At 28.4% G+C, this 15,822-nt stretch overlaps 1 protein-coding gene across 1 annotated transcript in view; it reads left to right on the top strand.

Moving 5' to 3' along the window:
• The window catches only part of Pgant2 (polypeptide N-acetylgalactosaminyltransferase 2), a 163,661-nt gene that overhangs the window by 130,844 nt on the left and 16,995 nt on the right, over positions 1–15,822 (top strand). The gene's annotated exons all lie outside the window — the stretch shown is intronic.

Below are 15,822 nucleotides of genomic sequence, written 5' to 3'. Positions count from 1 at the left end.
AACGACCATAATTAGTACTAACACATTTAAAATTCTTTATTATCATTTATTTTTGAAACCTTCTCACTGTGTTACTCCCACTTAAAGACGGAAATTGAAAAAAATAACATGTTTTTTTATTAATGTTTAGTTGAGTACAATAAATTACTTTTCCTGACTCAAAAAAACTACTCGTGTTATGCATAAACTAATTTAAAAACTATCTGACATAAATCCCAGACATTCAACAATTAAACTCTATGCATACAAATGATTTCACTAAAATTGTGACTGGACTCCAGAATAATTCTTCATTTGATATTCACAGAAACTTTCAAACCATTAGCACTATTTGAACACAATTAAAATAAGTAATAAAAAGAGAGCAAAAAAAAACCTGACATAATTTCTTTTCGAATCTAAAATTCAGTTTTTAACCTGATTTGCCGATTGAATATAAATTTTTGTTCACTTAATTTTGCTTATCAGTGGCACAAAACAAATTGTTTTATTCCCTTTCATATCATTAAATAAACTTTAGAAAAAAAATAAAATTCTTGTTATAAATAACAAAAAATAATGTCATGTCGTTTTTCTTTTTTGGTTGCTGGCGTAGCAATCACGTGAGAAACTTATTAATTGCTGACACTTTAACTTCAACTATTTGTCATTTTAACAGAGAACACAACCTCTTTTTTATGCTTTTTCCCACCTATTTTTTCGAAATTCTTTTAAATTTACATTTAAATGCTGATGCTGCTTTCTTATTATTTTACATTAATACTGGATGTTTCTCTGTATATCTATCGGTATTGTTTGGCAAGAGTGTTAAATTATAAAATACAAATACAAAATTTTATTATGGACACGGTTTAAGGATACAAGGATACACAATATATATTACATCTATACAAGTATACGTTTAAATATATGTACGTGAGCACCCTTTGTTGCCTCTGCTTTGTGGGGAGTAAAAGATTTTCACGTTTTGGGGAGTAAAGAAAAAACAATGTACTTTTTTAAAAAGTGTGGGGGGTATGTGAAAGTATTCTTCGTAGTAAGACAATTTGGAGGAAGTATCTCTAAAGGAATTTAAAATTATTTTTTTTAATTTTTATATGGAAGATATAGAGTTACTAAATTTACACCTTTTTCACCCCTAAATATTTGAAATTCTATTGATAAAGGAAGTAAGGAAGTGGGAAGATGAACAAATGTTACAAATTTCATAACTATAATTTCAGGCATTTGGGCTGTAGAGCGGGGCAGAAAATGTTTTGGAAATAAATGTACCATTTCTAACTGGGCGTAGCAGAGGAGTACTCAAGTTTATCTTTTGGAGATAACCCCCAACCACACCTCAAGATTGGCGCTATAGGGTATCAAACTAGGGTATCTGATATACAGTAAGGCCTCCATTATCCGTGATTCGATTATCCGGCAACATCAATTATCCGTGAAAGAAAAAGAAACAAATTTTTGATCGATTTCAACTTTTTTGCATCGATTAACCGTAATTACCTCTATTATCCGGGATTATAGCAAAATTTTTTTCGATTATTTTTGAACAACAAACACAATGTCAATACAACGAAAAAGAGGGATTCCCCATTCGAAACTGAATATATTTAAAGATTGCTGGAGAACCAAAAGTAGATTGCGCAGATTATGAATGGTTCTGGAAAGAACGAACTCCAATTTCTAGATTTATAGTGAATGAAAAGGCTAAAATATTCCACTCAAAACTTCGGAGACAAATCTTCAGCTGATTATATAGCTGCCACAACTATTGTGGGGAAATTTAAATGAATTCATATTAATAGAAAAACTCAGCAATGAACAATTTATACAATTTTCCACCAAATGTGACGTCTTTGATCCAACCAATGGATCAGGGTGCAATATATAACTTTAAATGTCATTAGCGAAAATCCATAGTGCAAAAACTATTCACATCAATCAATACACAGAAAAAACTATTCTTAAACCGTTTCAATTCAAATATTTGTCACATATTGAACTGATTTCAATTATTTCATAAATCAAGTATTCATTTGCTCAAAAACAAAATTTCTTGATATTTTCTATTGAATTTTTAGTTTTGAATTTGATTATTTTGACAATTGAATATACAATTTTCGTTATTGATTGAATTTCAAATACAAAAATTATTGAATAGATAATTTTCGTAATTGAAAACACATTTTTGTTATTTTTTGTGTTTCAATTACGAAAATTATCTATTCAATAATTTTTGTATTTGAAATTCAATCAATAACGAAAATTGTATATTCAATTGTCAAAATAATCAAATTCAAAACTAAAAATTCAATAGAAAATATCAAGAAATTTTGTTTTTGAGCAAATGAATACTTGATATAATTATGAAATAATTGAAACCAGTTCAATATGGGATAAATGTTTGAATTGAAATATAATTTTTTCTGTGTAGATAAAAATTTAAGAAGGCGTTTAACATCAAGAAAGCACTGTTGTCAATAAATAATTCTTGGAACGCTGTTACTTCTGTAGTTTTGAAAAATGCGCGGAATAACTTACTCTGCTCAGAAAATGAAGGGGTGTGGGCATATGTCCGAAATTTAATAAAATCCTTATATTATTTAAACATGTACATAAAATCCTTTAAAAAACAATTCAAAATTGGTACTCAATTAACCGGGAAAATTGATTATCCAGAATGCTTTCGGTCCCGACCAATACGGATAATCGAGGTCCTACTGTATACAGAATTTACAAACGTTTTCTAATGTGGTTTGTCTAAATCTTCAAGCTCTTGATTTGCATTTTAAAACCAGCAGCACGATCTAGTTGGCTCTTATAGTTAGTAGGTTATAAGCATTTGAAAATTAAAATTTAAAAATTTCACCATACCTTGGTCCTTTTCACCAAATAAAGAACAACATTTTGTTTTACCGATTTCATTGAAATTCAAACAACATAGTATAGAAAAATTATTAAAAAACATTTCAAAGCAATCTATTTTATGAGTTTTAAAATAATCTATTTTAAAATTGAGAAAATGTCGAATTTTTGCATACTTTGGTCCTGTTTTTTTCTAAATAAAAAACATAATTTACTCAAACAATATTTACAAAATCAAAAATATCTTAAATTTGTAAATTGATAAAATTTTGAATTTTCGATTTTTATTGGACGAAAAACAACATATGTACATTAGAGTATCCCAAATTTTTTTTTTTTGGTATTTTGAAACGCATACCCTTTATTATTTTGATATATATAAAACTATATTTAAATATGAAATTTTGTCATTCTATCATGATTGCAACCCGTGCCGACTTGCGATTTAGTTTTGAGGTGCATTTACAAGGGGGAAAAAATGCAAATTTTTCAGTTTTTGTAAAAATTTTGCCATTGAATAATTACTTTTGCAATTTAATTTAAAAGAATCGCAATGTGTTACATAATTGTCGTTCTAATATGATATAAAACACAAAAATTGGTTAAAAAATGTTAAAGTTATTAAAAAATCGCCAGGCCATTAATGTGTCTCAGGCCACTAGGACAAGAAATGTAGGAACAAAATTAACATATTTTAAGAAATATTAAAATAAAAGCTTATTTTTACTTAAAATATATCCATACTTACTTGTATATGAGTTTTTGTCTTCTTAGGATACCATTAACCTATTCGTAGGTATGACCAAAAAAAATAATATTTTTAACGGCAGTTTCAAAATTCCATTTTCAAATTTATAAAAATTTTGTTAAACATAATTCATAATTTTTTGATTATCACATTGGGATTTATTGAGAACTTAATAAGGAATAAAAATATGAAAAAAGTATGACAATACCTCCTACAGTTTTTCCGTACCTGCGATTTAAATTTTGCGATTTTCGAGAAAATCTAATTTTTTGGCCATATTTTGGCGAATGAGCCGAATGTCCTTACTGTTATGATTATTCAGAATATTATAGTCCATTAATTTTAAATATAGTCTGAAAGTTTTACTAAAATCGGAAAACGTTAACCCTTATATCGTGAAGGTCAAAGGTAAATTTTTTCAATATTTGGAATTTCTAATGGAATGGAATGTTATATATTTTTGGGCCGATTTTGATGAAACTTAAGGAAAATATAACAGATGTCTAGTATTTATAATAAAAGCACAAAAATTAAAATTAACCCCAATTGCTATAAAATTGGGGTAAAAAGACACTCAACTTTCTCTCTTACACTTCGGGTTATCATAATGAATCCATTTTTAATTGCAAGTGATGATTCGATTTTTAATTGCAAGTAATGATTCGGAGCAAAATAATTTTTTTTATGTCGTTCAAGCCGCATTTCAGACATACAAAATCGTCTTTTAAGGTCTGTCATCGTCAATTATGGTATCCAATTTCCCTGCTTTTCGGTGAAACTGCTGCTTGCAAACATGTTGGTGACTGCAACTCAGTCAGCTTCCAATGATTTTGCAAGCTCTCGTTGAGTTTGACAACAATCTTCATTGAGTTATGCGTCCAATTCTTGGTACTGCAGTTATGGGATTGGTCGCATATCCTGGTCGTTCTTCGGCAAATGTTCGCTTCAAACAAATCAGTTGTGTTCGGAACAGATGCACTGTGATGGTCTGGCCAGAGTTCTGCAGTTTAATCCCACCAAATACAGATAATTACATTAGCATTTTGGCGTATTTTCGGCTGGGCTACATATACGATAATGTTAATATTATTATTAACTAGTTGACCGCTTCGCACGGTAGCATTTACTAATATTAGTTCTTCATCAGCCTGTTCTTATTTATTTGGAAATAAAATATTTAAATTTGTACTGCATACTTTAGGGAGCATTTTTTAATACAGTTGACTGGACTTTAAAAAAATTCGGAGTTTTACCCGGAATTTTTGAATTTTTTTCTTTACAAACCATCTCCTGAAAATTTCGAATCGAATAAAAAAAAAAACAGCCAAATCGCTCCAGCCGTTCTCACGTGATGTCATTACATACATGGATCATTTCATTTTTATATATATAGATTTATTTTTAAAATTTTAAAATATCAGCAACATGTTGCCAGTGATACAAATTATTTCAAATACTTTTTTTTATATTTTTTTTTTAAATATTTTCAGAATTCAAAAGTAACATTTGTGTTTGAGGTACCTTTAAAAATATTTGAAATTCAGCAACATGTTGCTGGTATTAAAAAATGTTGCAGTTACTTTTTTATGGTAGGGTTTGTAAAAAAGCTTGAAGTTTTTATGAAAAATAAAATTTTTTGTTAAAACTAAAATTACAGCAACATGTTGCTAGCTCAAAAAAAGTTGCTGTTAAATTTTTAAAGGTATTTGTGTTAACAATAGGAAAGCTCTGGGGAATTTTTTTAAATTTAATTAATGTTAACGGCACTAACAAATTTTACTCCCATAATTTCAAAATTAAAAAAATGTTATTGTAAAAAATAAAATCCAATCTTTAAGTTAATTTTTTTTATACTCAGCGATGTTTCGATGTTTATTAATTAAAATTTTCAACATTTTTTTAAAAAATTTTTTGATTACTAAAGAAAGAAATGTTGCAGCAACATGTTGCTGGCATTCAAAAATATTACAAAAATGTTTGTGAAGTTCATGTTGTTAAAAATATCATGTTATTGCTTGTTTTCAACGATAGCAAATTATTAGCAACATGTTGATGGTAGTTAACATTTCTAAGTTTTTTGATAAATTGTGTGACATTTGTCCGTTTGTATGAAGTGAAATCTTAGCAACATGTGGATTGCATTCACAAAATGCTTGATACACATTTATGAAGTTGCTGTAAACTTCAACATTACAGAAATTATGAATTTAATCGACTTTTAGTAAAAACCTGAAATACATATCCTTAATAATCCAATTTAATTATTACCTTTTAATCGTTTCAAATCATTTCATGGTTGGCCACTTGAAAAATTAAATTCCCAATTTTCTTTCTTAAAACTTTGAATTTCATAAAGTGACAAACACCAGTCTGCTCTTCATTTAAACAAATGCAGATGTAATTTATAATTTTAACAAATTTACATTCGAATTTTTAAATGATCTAAGGATGTGAGAAGATGAACTAATGAAATTTATTATCTCTCGCTTTAGAAGTTTCTTGGGTATCTCTTTTAGAATAGAACATAATGAAGGGAAATGGACAGGAGAAAAGCAACATTTTCGCTAGAAAATATTACTCCAGAAGACAGAAATTGCAGAAGATATTCGGTTAGTTGATTTCAACAGACAGACGGACGGACGGATGAACTTGTTATATCGACTCCGTATCTATAACGATCCAGTATATTTATACTTACACTACGGAATTTAAACTAGAGTATCCAAAAACGATTAAACGGTTTTAATGAAATAAATTGGCTAAAGCTAGTTCAATTCTTAACATATTTCTTATCAGCGTCCACAAATATAAATAAATTTAAGTAGACTTTTTTCCGGTTTTTTTTGAAGACAAAAACCGAAACCGGTTAACCGATTTTTTAAAGAAAAAATCAAAAATGGTTTTTCCAAAAACATACTTTTTCGGTTAAACTGAAAAACGGTTTTTGGGACACTCTATTTGAAACTGAAAAATGTGGAAATTACTAACGGCATGGCAATCTTATATATCCCTGGTGAAGGCTAAAATAATATCTAAGAATGATTTTTTTTTTACAAAATAAAAATTATTATTTTTTTTTGTGACCGTGTTCAACTTTTTGCACTATTTAATTAGTTTAAAAGTTTAAATTAAAATTATACACTTCTGCAAACTCTAATAAATCTCTGTCCACCACAAACTGCCAAATTTTCTTAAAATCTTATAATAAATAACTTCAACTCCCCGGGGTATACTTCCCCTAAAAGTACTTACTACTACAACTTGCAATTCCTGCCACTGCTGCTGTGTTGTAGCTCTATTTATTATAAAAGAAACATAAAAAAGAGAACGATGAAAAAAAGTAAAACTGGTAAATGTTACGTATACGTGACTAGAATTATAACATTAACAAATTTTTAACCAAAAACTGAAAAAGAAAAGAAAATAAATAATAAAAAAAATCAAACAAAATTTCTTTTACTTATTGAGCACTTTTACAATATTTTTTTATTTTATTACAAATCATGGCACATACTGATTCTCCAGCTAGTCAAAAATGAAATCTTATTTAACAGAAAAAAAAGACAAAAAAAAAAAATAAAAAAATTCTTCAAATAAAAACTGATCACTTTGTAAAGAGAGCAGAAATATGTGTATGTAGAAAAACTGAAATGACAATGAAATAAAACTGAAATTCTATTTAAGGAATTAAGGTCATTTGCTAGAAAAGGAAAATGCAATAGAGGAGCTGGGAGTAGTAATAGTTGGTAAACGATTTACCAATAAAGTCCTTATACTCATTTAAAGCACATTTAGGGTTTAACGAAGCAGGAAATTTCATTTTAATACATGAATGCATTTGAAAGCAACTAGAAATGCTATATTTATAGCAACTGTAGCTCAAAATTCTGGGGATTTTTTGTGTGTTTAATACCCACAAAGTCATTATAAAGGGGGTATTACTAAAGCACTTGTTACAGAAAAATGGTTATATTTTATTGTATTTTAAATATATCTAGCAATAGTTGCTGTATTTAAAATATAATTAAAGCTATATACAGTTTAATTTTTAACTTTTTTTTATATATAAAATATAACAAATTCCAGTTTGACTCTAATACTTAATTTAAATATTTTATAACTTTATATTGCAACAGCTAAAAAAGCAGCTGGCAATTAAAACTTTCAAATTTATATTTATGTATTATAAAATTTCCACACAAAAAAAAAGCTGCTTAAGTTTTAAAATATGTATGTTTAAACATTTTTCTCGCATTTTGCTTATCATTTCTGTTGTGTTGGGTGAAAAATGTATTCTATATTTAAATTAGTTTGTGTTGGCATAATTTCTTTACTTTTGCGAAAAGTTGTTAAATGTTTGCACAAAACATTGTGCTGCTTGCAGCTTCACCTAAGAATCAAGAATCACACTTTGCCTGAGAATATAAATAGAAATTTTAAGTACTTTAAATGACATTTTAGTGTGGCAGGGAGATATAAATAATATTTAGTTTTGTGTTTGTTATTTGGAATGTAATCATATGCATGAGAGGTGTTCATATGGAAGTTATGTGAAAAAGTACTTCAATACTTTTTTAAAAATTATAGTAATGTATCTAAAACAAACTTGAGTGCAACAATGTGTGGCATTGACGAATCTTATACACCTTCCCTAAAAGAATGAAAATGGATTGGGTGCATATAAAGGGTCTTCCGTTAAGTTCAGCACAAACCCATTATACCTATGCTGATGTAGGGTATAAAAAACAAGTAAGAGTGTTAAGAGTTGTGGCGAATCTTGTATACCCACCATCAATATGTGGTATGACATTTATATTTTTCTAAATAAGGGGTTTTATGGGGGGAAGGGTCAATTATGGATCGATTCTCACAAAAGTTGGTAGACATATTTAGGTTCATATAAATCTTGTCTATATCCGATTTCATCACCTAGGACTAGGGACAACTGTTGCCCACTTTTCGCCATGCTTTGCTGTATAATTTGAGAGTACTAATTTGTCAAACAGTATTTCCTTTTGATATTTGTATAGGGGCTAAGTGAAATCATGGACCGATATTTCAATACCAAACAAACCTGACCAAAATGGATTATTTTTGGAACAATTCAGCCAGTTAGCCCTTTTTGTTTGGGCACTGAAATGTATGTGAATGGAATGAGTTTTGTTGACTTTGAGGACCGCTGTTTGTAGCTTATTCGCATAGACCTGCAACTTAAGAAAACCCCACAAGAAAAAGTATAACGGGCTCAAATTGCACAATCTCGGGCCCAGTTCACATCACCTCCAAGTGAATCGACCATGTCATCAAATCGCTCGGCCAGAATATCCAATGTGGCATGTAGTGCCATCCTGTTGAGTCGTTGGGTTCCTTATCATCCAATTCAGACTAAAAGAAGGAGCTTGCCGTCAATCGTCGATCCGATAAAAGTAATTGCAACAAGTAAGAGAGCTATATTCGGCTGTGCCGAATCTTATATACACGCAGAGAAAAAATATAGTTGGGCATGGTTACTGTAACCATTTCAATATTGTTACAAGTTTTTTAACTATATTATAGTCACAGTAACCATTTACATGATTGTGGTAACCATAATATGGTTAACTTACGATTCACATGATTGTCTCAACCATATATATGGTTACAGTAAACATATATATGTTTGTGACAACCATTTATATGATGAAGGACTTATCATATTATGGTGCTCTCGGCTTAAGGCTTATCATAATCTGAGAGCAACATATTATGATAAAATTATTCATCATAAATATGGTTGCCACAAACATATATATGTTTACTGTAACCATATATATGGTTGAGACAATCATGTGAATCGTAAGTTAACCATATTATGGTTACCACAATCATGTAAATGGTTACTGTGACTATAATATAGTTAAAAAACTTGTAACACTATATAAATGGTTACAGTAACCATGCCCAATTATATTTTTTCTCTGCGTGTACCCTTCACCAAATTATACTTAAAAATATTTTTTTTTTTAAATATTTTTATTTAAACAAAATCAAAATTTTTTTTAATGTTTTAAAAATTTTAAAAAAAAAAATTTTTTCCGAATTGTTTTTTAATTTTTTTTTTCAAAATATCTTTAATTAATTTTTTTTTTGGAAAAAAGAATTTATGACAAAAAAAAATTCGGGTTAAAAAATATTTTTTTCCGATTTTGACCCATTGTATGTTATTATGGTCTTATATACGTCGTTGCAAAGGTCTTTGAAATATCTATCCAGCTATAAGTCAAAAATAGGTAAAAAATCGAGGTTGTCCTAGTTTTTTCCTTATATCTCAGCCATTTGTGGACCGATTTTCTCGATTTTAAATAGCGACCGAGCCGGAAGAATTTCGGAGATGTTGATGTATGAGTCGTGTATGTAAGTTATTTGGAGGCTTCGGAATGTTGATTTAAACACACAGGCGGACAGACGGACATACGGACATGGTTATATCGATTGGAAATTACAAACTGAATGAGAAACTTATATATACCCTTGCCACTCATGGTGAAGGGTATAAAAATATGGCCGCTAGCAATTAACAAAGCCAGCCACTCACTACGAGAAACTGACAATGTTCGGAAATGACAAAATTTGCATTTTAATTATACCCTTCACCTTCGTGAAAGGGGTATATATAAGTTTGTCATTCCGTTTGTAATTTCTACATTTTTCATTTCCGACCCTATAAAGTATATTCTGGATCCTTATAAATAGCGGAGTCGATTAAGCCATGTCCATCTGTTTTCTGTCTGTTGTCTGTCTGTTGAAATCAATTTTCTGAGGACCCCAGATATCTTCGGGATCCAAATCTACAATAATTCTGTCAGACATGCTTTCGAGAAGTTTGCTATTTAAAGTCAGCAAAATCGGTCCACAAAAGGCTGAGATATGATGAAAAAACCAGGACAACCTCGATTTTTGACCTATTTTTTACCTATATCTGGATTACTAAATCATTAATGTAGACAATATGGATATCTAATGATAGATATTTCAAAGACCTTTGCAATATATATAAAACCATAGTAAGTTGGACCTACAATGGGTCAAAATTGGAAAAATATTTTTGAACCTAATTTTTTTTCACCAAAAAAAAAATTTTAAATTTAAAATATTTAAAAAAAACAATTTAAATTTTTTTTTTTCCAGAAAATTAAAAAACTGAAAAAAATTTTATTCACCTAAAGATATTTAAATTTTTTATTTTGAAGTATAATTTGGTGAAGTGTATATAAGATTCGGCACAGCCGAATATAGCACTCTTACTTGTTTTTATCTTATCTAGAAGCTATTTATTGGATATATGACTTAAAAATGCGAGATTTACAATAGAAGGCGTATCCTTTGTAGTCGGTTTAAATGTATTTTGAAGAGTACATATGTGTCATTTATTTTCACTTAATTATTGAATATTATATTGTACAACAATAAAGTTTTTTTTTGATTCAAAAATGTCGACTCTGGCGGTTCTGAAGTGTTGATTTTGACATGGAAGACAAAGATCGCATAGGTCAACCAAAAAGTTTGAAGTCCAAGAATTGGAGCACTCCATGAAGATTGTTGTAAAACTCAGCAAAAGCTTACAAAATCATGGGGATTTTGAAGTAATTAAAAAACATTTGCGAGCAAAAGGATTCATCCAAATGCAGGGAAATTGGGTACCATAGGAATTGAAGCCGAGATACCTGCTGCTTGAATGCTATAAAAGAAAATAATTTTTTCACCGAATTATTACTTGCGATGAAAAATGGATTCATTGCAATAACCCGTAGCGTAAAAGAACGTATGCAAAGCCCGGCCAACCAGCCGAATCGACACCAAAGAAAAATATCCATGACGCTAAGTTATTTCACTGTATTTTGTATCTGACTAAACCATTGCAGGGATCCAGACATGAAACTGTAACATTTCATGATGACAACGTTTGGCCACATATGGCAATACCTGTTAAAAAGTATTTTGAATGAAGTGGTTGGGAAGTTTTGCCTCACCTGCCTTTTAGTCCGGACCGTGGCCTGTCCGTCTACTATTTATTTCACCTGGGCGTCGCACAGAGGGACTTTGGTGTCAAAAAGTCAATTTTTCAAACACTCAATTTCAAAAATCAAATGATGTAGTTTTGTAGAGAAATGTTTAAAGATGAAATGTACAATTAATTATAGTTTTAAGAAATATTTTATTTTATTTTTAAAAAATTTAAGTAAAGTCCATGCAAGAGTGTTAGCAAAAATTTAATTATATTTTCAAGCAATTCAGTGATTTATATATTTACCTTTAACATATTTGAAAAATATATCATTTCTCCATAAAAAAAAATCATAAACCAGTTAAAGACATATGCCCAAATCTATAAGTCTCTAAAAATTATTTTATTTTTGATTTTACATGGAAAAAAAATGTAGCTCCACTTTCCCCCAAAGCTGTTTTTTTAATAAACTGAAAGGTGGGAGTGTCTGGTTTCGATTAAAAAAAATAGTTTTCGGAAGTTTTCGGAACAGGAAAACTTAACATTTTTTGTCGAATAATAAACGAAATATCAAAAAAATTCTTATCTATGTATGGAATTCGTGGGCGGTAGGCGTGACCGATTTTATTGAAACTCAGCATGCATTCCTTTTTTGTTTCAATAAATGTACGTACCAAATTTCTAGACTTTTGCTTGGATATAAATAATTTTAATTTTATGCGAAAAAATCAATTTGGGCAGTAGGCGTGGACGATTTTGATAAAATTTAATTTTTTTCTTAATTTAGTCCATATAATTTTCGGTGCACAAAAATGTATTGAATTTGGATTGCATGGGCGGAATGCGGTGGGCATGGCCGATTTTATTGAAACATCCCACACGTTCTACTTTTGTTTCAAAAAAATATATGTACCAAATTTCTAGACTTTTACTTGGATAGGAAAAATTTTATGCGAAAAAATCTATTTGGATTGTATTGCCGTGGTCGATTTTGATAAAATTTTATTTTTTTTCTTAATTTGGTCCATATAAAAAAATGTATGAAGCCAGAGGCGTCGCAGAGGAGTATTCGATTTCAGTTTTTTAGCGGCGATGTAGACTGCCAAAGTAGGCCGCTTCAGATAAACAAAGTGTTTAAATGTATCCGAACTTGTAGGTGTTCTGTCGAATTCAAATATTTTAATATATTCTTAAAGAAATTTTGAACGTAGGCAGACTATGTGATTATATTACTAACAACTTAAAACTGTCTGTAAAATAGAATCACTTTATTCCCAACAAATATTTAAAAAATAACAATTTTTGTCTAACAAAACTGTACCCACAATAATGCTAAATGACTATAAACTCCAACATCTAACCACCTTCGATCTCCAGACTAAATTGCTAATGTTTCTATATTCCAGTTATAAAAGAAAAACTTAATTAATTTAAATACACCAAATTCTTGTTATATTTAAATGCCTTAAGGGACGAAATATTTTAAACTTATTTATTATAAATTTTTAAGTTCTTTAAAAAAAACAAAAAGCTTTCTTAAGTTTCTTTACTTCATGAGTTTTGCATGAAATAAGCTCAAATTTCTATTAAAAAAATTCGCTATTAAAAATAGCTTTCTACGGAAAAACTCAATACAATAGAAAAGTTTCCAATAACAGCAATAAACAAATAATAATAAAAAATAAGTAAAGAAAAAAAAAACTTTTGCATTTCAGTTTCTTGTTTCTTAACTAAAGTATAAAGAAAAGAAGGAGAATATTGTCTTCAATTGTATGGAAACTGAAAAGCTGTTAAAGAAAAACAAAATTATGGTTTTTATTCACACAAAATGTGGTGAAACCTGGACACACAACTCAATAAATAAATAAGTTGCAGAGTGTGCAAAAAAAAGTGCGGTAGTAGTTGTGGATTTTGTGGGGAAAAGTTGAATTTTAATTTTTCATTTTATTTCTTAAGACTTTTAATAATGTACATAGTTAGAAGAAATATTTATATTGTTCTGGGCAATTTATTGGTTTATTTGTAGTCAATTTGTGTTGTTGATTAAATCTTGTTTCTGAGAATTATCATAATTTAGTAATAAAGGAAATGAAAATATAAGTAGGTTTAGGAATATAAGCTTTTTCTCTAAAACTATTCGCTCCACTGCTTAGGAATTTATACAAATATAAGCAATTAAAATTTAAACCAAAATTCTTTAACATACAATAATTTTCGAAATTCCTACTTTAATTTTAACTTCTAGCCACACAAGTAAGCCTGCAAACATTAACATTATACCACTAATCTAATTAAACATCCTTGTGGCCATAATCAGGACATAATGTATAAATTTCCTAAAGCTGTATCAGGACATGAAAACATTCTAATAATTTAATAAGATTTTATGCAACCTTTTATTAGCTTTAGCTTAAAATGAACAAATTAAACGAAAAGAGGCCACACAAATGCAAATTGAAAATATGAATTTTCAACAATAACATTTCAAATATGCTGTACATTTCCATGACAATGAGAAATAATGTAGATTAAAGATTGAACAGAAAAAATAACAACCATCTTTACAAGCAGAATGTATTTGTGATTTAGCAGAGAATTTTCACCAGACCAAAGATTGCATTGTAATCTATTCATGTTGCTGCAGGCATTGTAATTATATTTCTATCATATGTCCTTAATCGCTTGCCAAGTGACTGTTTAGCAGAAGTTTTGTTGGAAAAACGAATAGACCCTAGTCAATGTTGATTATGGTTTTAGAAGTTGGTAAATGTTACTTATGGTGCACGATGTAGTTTTGCACTAAATACTCTACGTTCTTCTTTTATTGCTGTAGGTTTGGTATGTGATTTTTGTTAACAGTGGGAGTATGAGTAATATTGTAATATCTTTGAGTTAATTATTCATTATACGTGGTGGTGTCTTTTAGAATTACTGTGCATGATGACGTATAAGTAATATTAATTGCATAATATCACTCATTCGCATACTTATTATAGCCTGATTAATAGGCAACGAAATCTGTGCTTCATTTTACGATACCATCAAACAAAACTATTTTGTAAATTTTTTTAAATATTCAATGGAAGGGAAATTTTATTTAAAAGTAGGATTTTAATAATTTTACAATTTTTGCTATAATATCAATCAGTTATAAATTTCTTATAAACTTTTTCGAATTTTCCCAAGAAAATTCCCTGTTAAGGAAGTTTCAGTTAATAGGTAGATTTTAACATTTTTATTATTTTCTTTACAAATATCGACCATTTATAAATATTTTGTATTATGAGTAAAATTTTCCTTTAAAGGAAATTTTATTTAAATGCTAGATTTTTAAATTTTTATTTTTTTCCTAAAGATATCGATAATTTATTAAAATTTTGTTTCAGTTTTTCTAAAATTTGCCATGTTAAAAAATTTCCTTAAAGAAAAATTTTATTTCAAACTAGAATTTTAATTTTTTTAGATTTTTATTATAAAATTCGATTATTTATAAATATGTTGTACGTTTTTTCAAAATTTCCCTTATTACGGTTAAATTTGCATTAAGGGAAATTTAATTTGAAGTTAGGATTTGAAAATGTCTAACATTTGTGTTATCACAACTAATAACTTATAAATATTTTCAAAGTTTTTCTAAAATTTCCCTTAATACAAAAAATTTCCCTTAAAGGGAAATTTTTTTTCAAAGTAGGATTTAATTTTTTTTTTTAAATTTTGTTTTATAAATGTACAGTTAATAATATTTTGTAGACTTTTCAAAATTTCCCTTGTTATAAAAAATTTCCCTTTAAAGGAAATTTTATTTAAGAATGAGATTTTAAATTGTTTATTTTTTTTGTTAAAAAATATGCATCAGTTATAAATATTTTGTAGAGTTTTCAAAATTTGACTGGTTACAAACAATTTTCCTTTAAGGGAAATTTTATTTAAGACTTAGATTTTAAATTTTTTATTATTTTTGTTATAAACATCCATCATTTATGAATATTTTCTAGAGTTTTCAAAATTTCCTTGGTTACAGAAAATTTCCCTTTAAAGGAAATTTTATTTAATAATTAGATTTTAAAATTTCTATTATTTTTGTTATAAATATTTATCATTTATGAATATTTTCTAGAGTTTTAAAAATTTCACTGGTTACAGAAAATTTCCCTTTAAAGGAAATTTTATTTAAAAGTTAGATTTTAAAATTTTTATTAATTTTTGATATAAATATCCGTCATTTAGA

This window comes from Calliphora vicina, chromosome 2 (genome assembly GCF_958450345.1).
Source record: "Calliphora vicina chromosome 2, idCalVici1.1, whole genome shotgun sequence".
NCBI classification, from domain to species: domain Eukaryota; kingdom Metazoa; phylum Arthropoda; class Insecta; order Diptera; family Calliphoridae; genus Calliphora; species Calliphora vicina.
Note: the sequence above shows the minus strand (reverse complement) of the source record. Positions and strands in the feature narration are given on the sequence as shown.